Consider the following 14431-nt stretch of genomic DNA (forward strand, 5'->3'; position numbering starts at 1 on the left):
AATCTGGGTCCTCATTTTACCCACCTCGGAAGGATGGAAGGCGGAGTCCAACCCTAAGCCAATCAGGATCGAACTACTGGAAATTGACAGAATCAGACTGCAACAGTGCATTCTAACTATTGTGCTACCATGGCTCTAGTTCAAACAGTTGGAAGGATTTGCACTGGCTTTCTCTGAGACCTCATGGAAGAAGAGTGGTCTACCTAGATCAGGGGTCATCAAACTATGGCCCGCGAGCCACATACAGCCCATTGAAGCTATTAATCCGGCCTGTGCAGGACCATGAGGCTGCCCCGCCCACATTGCCCCGCCCAGCCGCCTGCCCCCACCCTTTAGCCGAGCGCAGGACTTATCTTTGCGAGCCACGCGGGCTGGAACTGGAAGGTAATGCCAACATTTTTGGCCTGCAGAGTGCTTCTGGAGGTGGGGGAGGTGAAAAATGGTGTGTGCAGACACCCTATGAGACCAAAAATGAGCCGGTTGTTGGCCTCCCCCGTCTCCAGTAGCATTCTGCAGGCCAAAAATGGGGTGCATGGAGGTCTCCCGGCCCAGGGTATCCACACACCCCATTTTTGTCCTTCCCCCCTCCAGAAGATAGACACACAGAGAGAGACAGAGAGCAAGAAAGAGAGAGAGATAAACACAGAGTGAAAGAGAGATAGGGAGAAAGAGAGACAGAGAGACAGAAAGAGAGAGAGGGAGGGAAAGAGAGAGAGACAAGTCAGAGAGAGAAAGAAAGAGAGGGAAAGTGTGAGAGAGAGACAAGTCAGAGAGAGAAAGAAAGAGAGGGAAAGTGTGAGAGAGAGACAAGACACATGCACACACGTACACACAAACACACACAGACTTGTTGATGGTAAGCTCCTTAGGGCTGAGAAGAATTGCTGCAAAGCTGAGGTTCCTGAAGTGGACCACCAGACTCTTAAACAACCGAAAAAATGATCTCGTAAAAAGAAAAGTCAACCAAAAGAGTAACATACAAACAAAAGCAAATAAAACACCCCCAGGACAGTGGTGTGTTTCAAAATTTTTTACTACCATTCTGTGGGTAAGGCTTGGTGGATGTAGCATGGCTTGGTGGGCATGGCTTGGTGGGCACGGCAGGGGAAGGAAACATCCCCATTTCCTCTCAATCAGCTGGGATATGGGGGCTGGGATAGAATATGGTGGGGCCAGTCAGAATTTTTACTATCGGTTCTCCGAACTACTCAAAATTTCCGCTACCGGTTCTCCAGAACCGGTCAGAACCTGCCCCAGGACCAAAACAAATTAAAATTTAATTTGTGTGCGTTGTTTAATGGACTGCTAAATTGGCCACACCCACCTAGTCAAATGATCTCCTAGCCATGCCCACCCAGTCACATGCCCACCTAGCCACACTCACCCAGCCAGTCTGGCCCCCCAACAGTCTGAGGGACTGGGAATTGGCCCCCTGTTTAAAATGTTTGCGGACCCTTGGCCTAGATTGATCTACTGTAACTCTGCTGGCCATAACATTGCGGTAAAATCATGGCTGTCTTAAAAGATGCAATTAAATGTTCTCATAAGGAAAGATTTCCATGAAAATGAAGATCTACTCAGTCATAAATAACATAAAGTTATTCTAAGTCTTCTAAGTCTAAGTTGTTGGCTAAGTGAATAAGGAAACATAGGTTGCTGGTGAATTAAGGTTGTTATTGTTATTATTATTAATTATCTCTTTTATTCACTGAACATGAAACTCAGTCAACTGAACATTTAAAAATGTATCACAAATATCATTGACTGGTGCTGATGGTTGATACGGGTTGCTGCCAGCGTCCTAGGTATCAACCAAGTACCTTCTTAAGATGGACGATGTTCCAAGTAGCACAGTTTTCTGCAGTTCCGCTGGTGTTATTGCAGGAAGTTGCAATTTCTTGATGTATTTCATAAAATTCTTGGACATGGTACCAAGTGCCATGGTGGTTGTTGTTGTTGTTGTTTTTATTATTATTATTATTATTTCTTACTTATTATTAAGAACAATCTTAATTGTTAGCCCTTTCCCTCTTCTAGGAATTCCTGACCAAGGCCATAGAAGCTATTCCTTAGGGATTTTCATGGAGAAGTAACCAAATGGTCAGCTTTGCTGACTGAAAGGACTGTGCGAAAGCCACTGCAGGAGAGCATTATCTTCGTTCAGTGACAAAGGGGTGGGATGGGGTGATTAAAAGGGAAAAAAAATCCAATTGATCCAGTGCTGGGAGGATCAGCTACAAGACCCCCAAGGTAAAGAAAAGATAGTCATTCAGAAGAACCAGCGGGGGACAGAAATAATTAAGAGAAGCACAACCCAACCTGGAAAATAAATAAATAAATAAAATGAATTAAGGGAGGAAGAAGAGAGGAATTGGGTCCAGGGAGGGAAACTGCAGAAATTTGGGATGCAAGACTAAACTTGCTCTGCCGGGCACATCCCCATATGGCTGATGGGATGAATGCCAAGGACTGAATAACTCTGGTGGGAGGCAACCAGAGGTGGGTTTCAGCAGGTTCTGACCAGTTCTGCTGAACTGGTAGCGGAAATTTTGAGTAGTTCGGAGAACCGGTAGTAAAAATTCTGACTGGCCCCATCCCCTATCTATTCTCTGCCTCCCAAGTCCCAGCTGATCAGAGGAAATGGGGATTTTGCAGTAACCTTCCCCTGGACTGGGGAGGGAATGGAGATTTTATAGTATCCTTCCCCTGCCAAACCCACCAAGCCACGCCCCTAAGCCACACCCACAGAACCAGTAGTAAACATTTTTGAAACCTACCACTGGAGGCAATCCTTCTCCCCATAAGCAGTGTTTGGAGACAAACGCTGTGGCTCCCTTTGCTTTTTATCTTTTCTTTTATGACTGATTAACACAATACCGCTTAAACTGACAGGGCTGAGCAACTAGGCCAAGGTGGAAAGGGAGCATTCAGATGTTCAAGCCAATAGTTCTGGGCTTTGGGGAAGGGGGCAGGTTTGTTTCGTTTCCAAAAGAAGGAGCCCACTTTCCTCCCCCCGCCCGCATTTCTATGGCATATCTTTTCCACGAACATCAGCCCCACAGATAGACCAGAGCAGGAAATCAATAGAATAGAATAGAATTCTTTCTGGATCAAGTGTGATTGGACACACACACACACGGAATGTGTCTCCAGTGCATAAGCTCTCAGTGTACATACAACAACAAAGTGATAAGTCGTATACCAATGGTGGGTTGCCCCCGGTTCGGACCAGTTCGCAAGAACCAGTAGTAAAACCGGTGGGAGGCTCCGCCCTCTGACCCATACATCATCAGGAAGCTTCTGCGCATGTGCACAAGCGCACGCACGCACGTGGTCCCGTTGCGAACCGGTAGTAAAGCTAAGTAGAACCCACCCCCGTCGTATACATCAAGTTACAATCATTTAATCATAAGATACAACAACAAGTGATTAATCACGGAAATCAGGAAAGATGAGGAGATGAAAAAAAATGAGAATAATAATAGCAATACAGCCCTACTACATGGGCAAATAGTTTAGGCCAGGGGTCTGCAACCTTAAAACACTCAAAGAGCCATTTGAACCTGTTTCCCAATGAAAAGAAAACATCGGGAGCCACAAAACCTGGGTGGGCGTGGCCAACGTCACTCACTTCCACCAGTCACATGACCCTCCCCTAGCCACATCTACCCAGCCAGTCATTAGGGCAGAGAACCAGTTGTTTAAAAAAATCACAAAACCCGTTTGACATCTCTCTCTCTCTTTCCCTCCTTCCCTCCCTCCTTCCCTTTCCCTCCCCCCTCTGTATCTCTCTATGTTTTTTTTTAATTTATTTACATTTATATCCCGCCCTTCTCCGAAGACTCAGGGCGGCTTACAGTGTATAAGGCAATAGTCTCATTCTATTTGTATATTTACAAAGTCAATTTATTGCCCCCCCAACAATCTGGGTCCTCATTTTACCTACCTTATAAAGGATGGAAGGCTGGGCTTCCAACCTCGTGCTGGGCTTGAACCTGCAGTAATTGCAGGCTACTGTGTTCTAATAACAGGCTTCTAACAGCCTGAGCTATCACGGCCCTTCTCTCTCTCCCCTCTCTCTCTCCCCTCTCTCTGTATCTCTCTGTCTCTGTCCTGACCACTTCTCCATCTCCCGCCATCACCTTTACCTTCTCAGGCAAGATGAGGAGTGACTGGGAGAGGAAGGTGAGGGGTGGGGCCAGCCAGCGGTGGGATCACCCAACTGGGAGCCACAGCAGAGGGCCGAAAGAGCCACATGCGGCTCTGGAGCCGCAGGTTGCTGACACCCGGCTTAGACTAAGCCTAAGACAATACTACAATTATTAATTTTTTACTAAGATTAATAACAGAATCTTACATATTTGACTGTGCTGTTCTCCTTGTCCTCTGTCTTATAGTTCAGTGAATGAAGGAGGCCTCTGTTTGAGCCGCTTCTAAATGTTATTTTGGTGCTTGGTACTTGGAAAAATAATGTTTTGTTTTGTTTCATTTTTCTTTTACCTAGAGAACAGTTCTTCACATACTTCCATCAAGTTATTTTCCTTACATTCAACAGCCAATTTGGGCAATTTTGTGAGCAATAAAATAGAAATGTTTTTTTATTTATTTATTTTATCTATCAAATTTGGAAACTGCCTATCTTCGGTTCCTGTGTATTTCTTGGAAGCAAAGGTGATTAACAAGCGACTATTGGAACCTATAACACCAGATGTGTCACTGGAAAGCAAAATCATGAAACTGCATCTCACTTGCTTTGGCCATGTTATATACAAGGGAATTCATAAAGAAAGCAATTACATTGGGAAAAATTAGTGGTAAAAGGAAACCAGGCCATCAAAGAACACGGTGGCTGGACACAATAAAAGCTGACACCATCCAGAGCACAGAACAACTCCAAGAAGCACTGCAAGATAGGAAGATGCGGAGAAACTAGGCCCATAGCATTGCCAAGAGTTGGACTCATTTGAAATATTTTACAAGAAGAGTTCTCCATTCCTCTGAAAACAACAAAATACCTTATCCCACCAGACTTGAAATCCTAGGCTTAGAAAACTTGGAACTCCGTCGCCTTCGACAAGACCTAAGTTTAACTCATAGAATCATCTATTGTAATGTCCTTCCTGTTAAAGACTACTTCAGCTTTAATTGCAACAATACAAAAGCAACCAACAGATTTAAACTTAATGTTAACCGCTTTAATCTAGATTGCAGAAAATATGACTTCTGTAACAGAATCATCAGTGCTTGGAATACTTTACCTGACTCTGTGGTCTCTTCCCATAATCCTAAAAACTTTAACCAAAAACTGTCTACTATTGACCTCACCCCATTCCTAAGAGGATCATAAGGGGGCGTGCATAAGCGCACAAACGTGCCTACCGTTCCTGTCCTATTGTTGTTGTTGTTTTCTTTTCTTTTCTTCTTCCTATATATATATTGGTGCTTATACCTCCTAATATTTACTCATATATATGTTTATATACTATATAATCCTTTTTATGTGATGTTGTGACAAAAATAAATAAATAAATAAAAATAAAATAAAGAACTGATAGCAATGTCATAATCAAATCCCCTTTTACAATGGGTTTTTCAACTTTCCAGACTATCAATGAGAATAGAGCTGAAAGGGACCTTGAAGGTCTTCTAGTCCAACCCTCTGCTCAAGCAGGAGTCTCTATAAGGCGAAACTTTTTGGCGCCTAGTGCCCAAATTGGAATGTGTGCGCCTGCGCAAGCTGGAAACCCAAAGATCTGTTGGCCAGTGCTTTAGGTTTCTGATGCGCGCTGGCAAGCAGGTCTCCAGGTTTCCGGCACTCCAGTGCAAGGAAAGACCAGCTGGTCGGCACACATGCACACGCTGGGAACCCGAAGATCAGCTGGCAATGGCGAACACGCCCACAGAGAGAACTTTGCATGCCAGTTCTGGCACGCATGCCATAGGTTAACCATCATGGCCCTATACCATTTCAAACAAGTTGCTGTCCAGTCTCTTCCAGGACTATTTATTTTAATTTTATTTTAAATATTATTTATTTAGGACCAGTTACAATCCTAGAATTTCCTAATGCTCTCCTATCCCACACATAATCAGAACCAACTATATTTAGTTTTTTGGTACTTTTCCATCCAGAGTTGGGTGGAAGTGATTATCTGTTCTAACATAAACTGCCTGTCTAAATCTGACTTCTTAAGGAGGAAAGGAAGAAGCGCACATTTTTATACCAAATAACAGTATCATCGTCTTTCCTATAAACTTTCATATTTAAGCTGTGTTGTTCCGATAGACTAACAATGTTTTCTGAAATAATCTAATTGCTTGGGTTCACACAGCTTTTCCGGGTCTCAAAATACCTTTTTAAGGCCTCTGGATGAACTCAGACTTACCAACATTCCTTTTTGGGGGAGAGAAGTATTTTTTAAAAAATCCTCATCACTCAGCCAAGGAAAAAGGAGATATATTTTTGCAACTGGAAGTGAGCCTGCTGATGAAATGGAGGGCACGTAATGGACATTTGTCACCACTGACTTGGCCAAGATCCTTTTGGAAGAGCTGGCTGCTAATTTTAGCCTTCAGAGGTATCCCGGTGTCAAGTTTAAGCCAGGAAATCAGTAGCCTTTTGATGGAGTGAGTTACAGGCTAGAAATCACTATGAATTAGAATTCAGTAATGAGACACAGAGAATATCTTAAACTAATCCAGACGTTCCTTCTCTCTCCCTCTTTCTCACTCTCTCTCTTTGCCCTTCCTTCTTATTTTAGTTCTCTTCTTTCTTGCCAAGGCTGTCTATAGCTTGATTAAAGGCCAGCAGGTTGATTTGCTTATTTTAACTTCAGTTTTCATTTTTAATTTGGATTTGCAACACCCATTTTGGGCCTTACATTGTTTGAGTGTCCAGCCATAATTATAGATTGTTACGTCTCCATTCGATCTCTATCTTTCAAGTGACCAAAAGGAGAAGACAAGGAAAGCGGGCTCTCACAATACTTGACAACACAGTATCAACAGTAGAAACCTTCAAATTTCTGGGTTCTATCATATCGCAAGATCTCAAATGGACAGCTAACATCAAAAACATCATTAAAAAAGGACAACAAAGAATGTTCTTTCTGCGCCAACTCAGTAAGCTCAAACTGCCCAAGGAGCTGCTGATCCAATTCTACAGAGGAATTATTGAGTCTGTCATTTGCACCTCTATAACTGTCTGGTTCGGTTCTGCAACCCAACAAGAAAAACACAGACTTCAGAGGATAATTAGAACTGCAGAAAAAATAATTGCTACCAACTTGCCTTCCATTGAGGACCTGTATACTGCACGAATCAAGAAGAGGGCCGTGAAAATATTTGCAGATCCCTCACATCCTGGACATAAACTGTTTCAACTCCTACCCTCAAAACGACACTATAGAGCACTGCACACCAGAACAACTAGACACAAGAACAGTTTTTTCCCGAAGGCCATCACTCTGCTAAACAAATAATTCCCTCAACACTGTCAGACTATTTACTGAATCTGCACTACTATTAATCGTTTCATAGTTCCCATCACCAATCTCTTTCCACTTATGACTGTATGACTATAACTTGTTGCTGGCAATCCTTATGATTTATATTGATATATTGATCATCAATTGTGTTGTAAATGTTGTACCTTGATGAACGTATCTTTTCTTTTATGTGCACTGAGAGCATATGCACCAAGACAAATTCCTTGTGTGTCCAATCACACTTGGCCAATAAAAATAACAATAAAAATAAAAATTGCTGAATGCAAATATATAAATTTCGGGATGGATGTGATGATGCCATACATAGTCCTCATTTAACGACAGTTCGATTAGTGACTGTTCAAACCTATGAAGGATCTCCCTAAACCTACAGGTAATCCTTGACTGACAACAGTTTGTTTAGTGACTGTTTGAAGTTACAATGGTACTGAAAAAGGAGACTTATGGCTCATGTTTTTCACACATGGCTGTTACAGCATCTTTGTGGTCATGTGATCAAAATTCAGATGCTTGGCGATTAACCCATATTTATGACGGTCTCCTAGTCTCTGGGAGTGACGTGATTCCCTTTTGCGACCGTCTGACAAGCAAAGTTAATGGGGAAGTCAGATTCCCTTTACAACTGTGCTAACTTAACAGTTACAGTGGTTCACTTAATAACTGTGGCAAGAAAGTCATAAAATGAGGCAAAATTCACTTTCCCTTTTCTTTCTCTCTCTCACACACACAATTTATGTATAGATTATACCTTTTTCTGTCTCTCTCTCTCTCTCTTAGCAAGCAAGCACTTCCCAAATAGTTATTGTATTAGTGATGTATTGCGATAGAAGTCTTAGGAGAGATTGGGTAGGTCAAAAAAGTCAAGATAACAGCTACAACCGCAACGCTGAAACTCAGCCTCCTTTACCAAGTATAACAGCAATAGTATTTAGACTTATATGCCACTTTACAGTGCTTTACATCCCTCACTGAATGGTTTACAGATGTCAGCATATTGCCCCCAATAATCTGCGTCCTCATTTGGCAGGATGGAAGACTGAGTGAACCTTGAGTCGGTCAGAATTGAACTCCTAGCAGTCGGCAGAGTCAGCTTGCAATACTGCATTCTAACCACTGTGCCACCACGGCTCTTACACATTCTTACACAAGTCTTACACAGATATATTTGTATGTACTTGTATAAACTTATATATTTGTCAGATTCATTTTCTTACAGAAATGCAAGACTGCCTATATGAAAATCTTCCTCCTTCTTCAACCCTGTGAGGCAGATTGGAAGGAGGCAGACGTAACAGTTCTCTTATGGAACTTCTATAAGTGTAGTGGGACTGGAATTTCAGTCCCCCACTTTTAGTCCAGCACTTTTGCTCCTAGTCCACATGAGTTTTGAGTTTACTCTTCCCAGCCAGGTACTAGGATAATGGGTGGACTTGATCTATGGTACTACACTGCAAAAAATGGTTTTGAGTCCATTTCAAAGAAACTGTTGCAATTAAAATCCAGCTCTTCCTTGACAAGGAGACTGAGTTCTAGTCTCAATTTAGTCATAAAAGGCAGCTGTGAAATCCTCCGAGGTTTGCCACTGGTTTGCTGTGCGCGCATGTCAACACAATTCCTATCCATTTTTTTTACAGTGCCATGGAAATGGAGAAACATCAGATGTCGCCTGTTCAAGAGCTTCATAAATAAATAAATAAAAAAGGAATTGCCCTCTATGGAGTGGGCGGAGCCTGAGAGTCATGGGTTTTCCCCTGTCCTTCTGATCCATATTATCATAATCTATTTGGCCCAATTATCAACACCAGTAAAGCAAGATTGGATCCCACCCCCACCCCCATTTTTTTTAAAAGCAACAACTTTAAAAAAAAAAAGCCAGGGAAAGAAAACAAAAACATCTGGAACTTTACAATAATGGAATGTGCAGGCTGTCTTCATCTAAGAGGCAAAATTTACTAATTATGGCTTTCTGGATAAATCAGTTTAGTAGAATAGAATAGAATTTTTTTTTATTGGCCAAGTGTGATTGGACACACAAGGAATTTGTCTTTGGTGCATATGCTCTCAGTCTACATAAAAGAAAAGATACATTCGTCAAGAATCATAAGGTACAACACATAATGATAGTTACAGGGAAACAGTCAATATATATCTTAAGGATACCAGCAACAAAGTTACAGTCATACAGTCATAAGTGGGAGGAGATGGGTGATAGGAATGATGAGAAGATTAATATTAATGCAGACTTAGTCACTAGTTTGACAGTGTTGAGGGAATTATTTGTTTAGCAGAGGGATGGCGTTGGGGACTGTTCTTGTGTCTAGTTGTTCTGGTGTGCAATGCTCTATAGCATCGTTTCGAGGGTAGGAGTTGAAACCATTTATGTCCAGGATGCGAGGGGTCTGCAAATATTTTCACAGCCACCTTTTTGACTTGTGCAGTATACAGGTTGGAAGGCAGGTTGGCAGCCATTGTTTTTTCTGCAGTTCTAATTATCCTCTGAAGTCTGTGTCTTTCTTGTTGGGTTGCAGAACCAAATCAAACAGTTATGGAGGTGCAGATGACAGACTCAATAATTCCTCTGTAGAACTGAATCAGCAACTTAAATATAAAAGTCAGCTGTTTGACTTTAGGCCAATCAGCGGTTGTGAGTTCTAGTCTTTTCTTATGGATAGAAGCCATCTAGGTGTACTTTGGGCCATTCATTCTCTGTCAACCCAACCCACCTCACAGGATTGTTGCTATGAGGAAAATAGAAGGGGCTAGATAAGCTCATAAATCAGGGATTTTGGTGCCAGTCGATCACGCAAAGTGGGAGGCGCCAATCGTCACCCCAGTAAAACCAGATGGGTCAATTAGAATCTGCGCTGACTACAAGGCGGCTAAACAAAGCCTTACAGAAAAGCGCTTACCGGTTCCGTGGTGCAACACACTGCACTCTTTGGGGCAAGGGCAAGTCTTTGCAAAGTTAGACTTGGCTCAAGCCTACCAACAACTGCCGTAGCGCCAACACAGCGAAGCCCAAGCGATTGTAACTCACAGGGGGGCATTCAAGTGTACCCGATTACAATTTGGGGTGAGTGTGGCACCAGGCTGTTCAAAACTTAATGGAACGACTTCTGCAAGGGCTCCCAGGGTAGTTCCCTACTTGATGATGTATTGATATCAGCGAAAAGCGTAGAGGTGGGGGCGTTTGAGAAAGGTTCTGGGCATTTTCGGTCAGCGGACTAAAGGTTAAAGTGAACAAATGCCAGATAGGGTAGAATCCGTCGAATTCTTGGGCTACCTAATAGACAAGAAAGAATTCACCCACTGAGAGCAAGGTCAAGGCAATCAGAAAGGCTCCAGCGCCCAAAAACAAAACAGAGCTACAGGCATTCCTGGGGCTAGTGAATTTTCTGGTTTTTCAAAGCGACCGTTGCTGAACCGCTGCATAAGCTTCTAGGAAAAATACTGTTTGGTCTTGGGAGTCGGAAAAGTAGGGCTTTCGAGCAGTAAAAACCTGCTCTCGGCGATAGCCTGCTCATCCAGTATCATAGCTCATTGCCTAGTGCTGGTTTGCGATGCCTCCCCTTACGGGGTGGGCTCTAGACTTCAAAGCGGCACAGAAGCCCCTATAGCCTTCTACTCCAGAGCGATGTCCTCCCAGAGAGGAACTATAGCCAGTTAGATAAGGAAGCACAATTGTGTCAGGGGTAAAAATTTCACGAATATGTTTTGGCGAGACTTTGAAATTGTGACTGACCACAGACCGCTGTTAGGAATACTGGCTGGCCAGCGCCTGTGGCACTACGATTGACTCGATGGACTATTTTCTTGGCCTTATTCTTACAAGCTGCAGCATCGACCAGGAAAAGAAGTGGGGCATGCGGGCGTTAAGCAGATGCCCACTACCAGGGGCGATCGAAGACCCCACTCGGGGCGCCCATCCTGCTTATTGACTCTTTGGACTCTGGCCCAGTCACATCTAAGGAAGTGGCTCGGGCATCATACGGGACATTATGTTGAGGACTGTACTCGGTTGGGTACAAGAGGGTGGCCCGCGCGAGCAGTTTAAGGAATTTGTAAAAGCGTGATGAGCTCTCGGCTCAAGGGGTGCCTGCTATGCGATCAGTGGTAATCCCGGAGAAATTGAGGGAAAGGTATTGGACCTCCTCCACGAGGTCACCCAGGGATCGTAAGGATGAAGGGCTAGCGAAGCTATGTGGTGGCCACTCATGGACTCAGAGATTGCTGAGAGGGTAGGAAATGCCAGGCTTGCCAAGAGTCCAGACCTCTACCCCAAGCGGCCCCAGTCAGGGAATGGGAAAACCCCAAGGGCCCTGGTCAAGAATCCACATTGATTTTGCTGGCCCTTTCCACGGCCAAACCTTCCTAGTGGTTGTCGGCGCCTTCTCTAAATGGTTGGAGATCATACTCATGAAATCCATGACAGCCGAGGCAGTAATCGCAGCCCTCGCCACCTATTCAACCACGGGTTGCCTGACACGCTGGTGTCCGACAGCCCGCAATTCACGGCAAGTTTGAGGAATACTTGGCAGAGGGCATCCGACATGCCCTCTCTCGCCTTTCCCTGCGTCGAATGGCCTTGCAGGCGTTCCGTCCGGTAAGGAGGCGTGTCAGGCTCAAGCCAGACTGGCAAACAAAGATAGATTTCTTTCTGGCCGTCAGCACAGAACCCCAGCACTGCTACAGGCAGAAGCCCAGCGAATTATTGATGGGACGGAACTCCGGTGCCCACTTGACCGTTTGAATCCCATTACACCAGAGGGTTACAAGGGGAACTGGAAAAACGAGAGAAATGGGCATAGGCAGGTAAAGTATTCCAAGCACTGATGATTCTTTTACAGAAGTCATATTTTCTGCAATCTAGATTAAAGCGGTTGACATTAAGTTTAAATCTATTGGTTGCTCTAGTATTATTGCAATTGAAGCTGAAGTAGTCTTTAACAGGAAGGACATTACAACAGATGATTCTGTGAGTTAAACTTAGGTCTTGTCGAAGGTGACAGAGTTCCAAGTTTTCTAAGCCTAGGATTTCGAGTCTGGTGGGATAGGGTATTTTGTTGTTTTCAGAGGAATGGAGAACTCTTCTTGTAAAATATTTCTGGACACGTTCAATTGTATTGATGTCAGAGATGTGGTACCTGACTCTGTGGTCTCTTCCCAAAATCCCCAAAGCTTCAACCAAAAACTATCTGTTAGATTCGGGCAATAACGAGGCAGGAGACCAGGATAGTGACAACAGCTCTTTACTATATGGTGAACCCAGCAACCAGGCTGGGGAAAAACCTCTCCTTATGTACAGTTCAACCGGCGGCTTCAACCAATCAGCAACGTGCTTGTTTCCCGCCAAAATATTTAAAGATACATTACACTCCTTCCCTCCCAGAAAACACTTTACCTATATATTTACATTATATTTACATATTACTTTTCAACGTAATCACGCAAATAGACTGGGCGTCTCCTGACTCTTTCGGACCTGCGCAGTACATTCCCTGGGAGCGGGTCGAGTTGACCGAGGGGCTGTTTGCTCCTCTCAGCTCCTCCTCTAGGCCATCCGGCCCTGGATTATTTGCCGAGTCGTCCCTGCTGTTTTCTACTGGAACCTGTTGGCGTCGCTGGACCTCCGGGAATTCAGTTAAGTCCTGCGATTTTCCCGGGTTTGAGTCAGCGGTGGGTCCAAACATTGTATAGTCAGGGCCTGTTTCGTCTGACTCGGTTTGTTCGGCTATCCGTTTCCTTAATTGATCTATATGTCGCCTCCATACTCGGCCGTCCTCTAACTCCACCAAGTATGATTTGGGACCTGTTATGTTTAGAATTTTTCCTGCTACCCAGATCGGGCCCTCACCATAGTTGTGTGCCCATACCCGGTCGCCTATTTCCATCCCTCTTGTTTTTTCGAGTCCCCCCTTGTAACCCTCTGGTGTATAGTTTGGATTTAAACGGTCTAGTGGGCACCTGAGCTTTCGGCCCATTAATAATTCTGCAGGGCTTCTGCCGGTTGTGGCACAGGGGGTTCGGTGTTGGACGGCCAGGAAAACATCTATTTTTGATTGCCAGTCGCCTGGCTTGAGTCTGGACAATGCCTCTTTTGCGCTTCGGACGAAACGCTCTGCAAGGCCATTCGTCGCAGGGTGGAAAGGCGCCGAGAGGGCATGCCGGATGCCCTCTTCTGCCAAGTATTCCTCAAACTGTGTTGCCGTGAATTGCGGGCCGTTATCAGATACCAACGTGTCGGGCAACCCATGTGTTGCAAATAGGTGCCGTAGGACTGAGATCACGGCCTCGGCTGTCATGGATCTCATGAGAATGATTTCCAGCCATTTGGAGTAGGCATCGACTACTACCAGGAAGGTTTGGCCGTGGAAGGGGCCGGCAAAATCAATGTGGATTCTAGACCAGGGCCCTTGGGGTCTTTCCCATTCCCGAACCGGGGCCGTTGGGGGTAGAGGTCTGGACTCTGGCAGGCCTGGCATTTCCCTACCCTTTCAGCAATTTCTGAGTCCATTAAGGGCCACCACACATAGCTTCTCGCTAGACCCTTCATCCTAACGATCCCTGGGTGACCCTCGTGGAGGAGGTCCAACACCCTTTTCCTCAATTTTTCTGGGATCACCACTCTATCCCCCCATAGCAGGCACCCCCCTTGAGCCGAAAGTTCCCACGTTTTTACAAATTCTTTAAAAGCGCTCGCCCGGCGCTGCCACCCTCTTGTACCCAACTGAATACAGTCCTCAAAGTAATGTCCGGTATGGCCGAGCCACCTCCTTAGATGTGACTGGGCCAGAGTCCAGAGAGTCAATTAACAGGATGGGCGTCCCGGGTGGGGTCTTGATCGCCCCTGGTAGTGGGCATCTGCTTAAGGCGTCCGCATGCCCCAACTCTTTTCCGGTCGATGCTGCAGTTTGTAGGAATAG

The 14431-nt window shown here is 44.6% G+C and overlaps 1 pseudogene; it reads right to left on the reverse strand.

Moving 5' to 3' along the window:
- The window catches only part of LOC131198281 (uncharacterized protein K02A2.6-like), a 134459-nt pseudogene extending 120314 nt beyond the window's left edge, over positions 1-14145 (reverse strand).
- Positions 14146-14431: the final 286 nt, after the last annotated feature.

The sequence above is a fragment of the Ahaetulla prasina genome, chromosome 4 (genome assembly GCF_028640845.1).
Source record: "Ahaetulla prasina isolate Xishuangbanna chromosome 4, ASM2864084v1, whole genome shotgun sequence".
Classification (NCBI taxonomy): domain Eukaryota; kingdom Metazoa; phylum Chordata; class Lepidosauria; order Squamata; family Colubridae; genus Ahaetulla; species Ahaetulla prasina.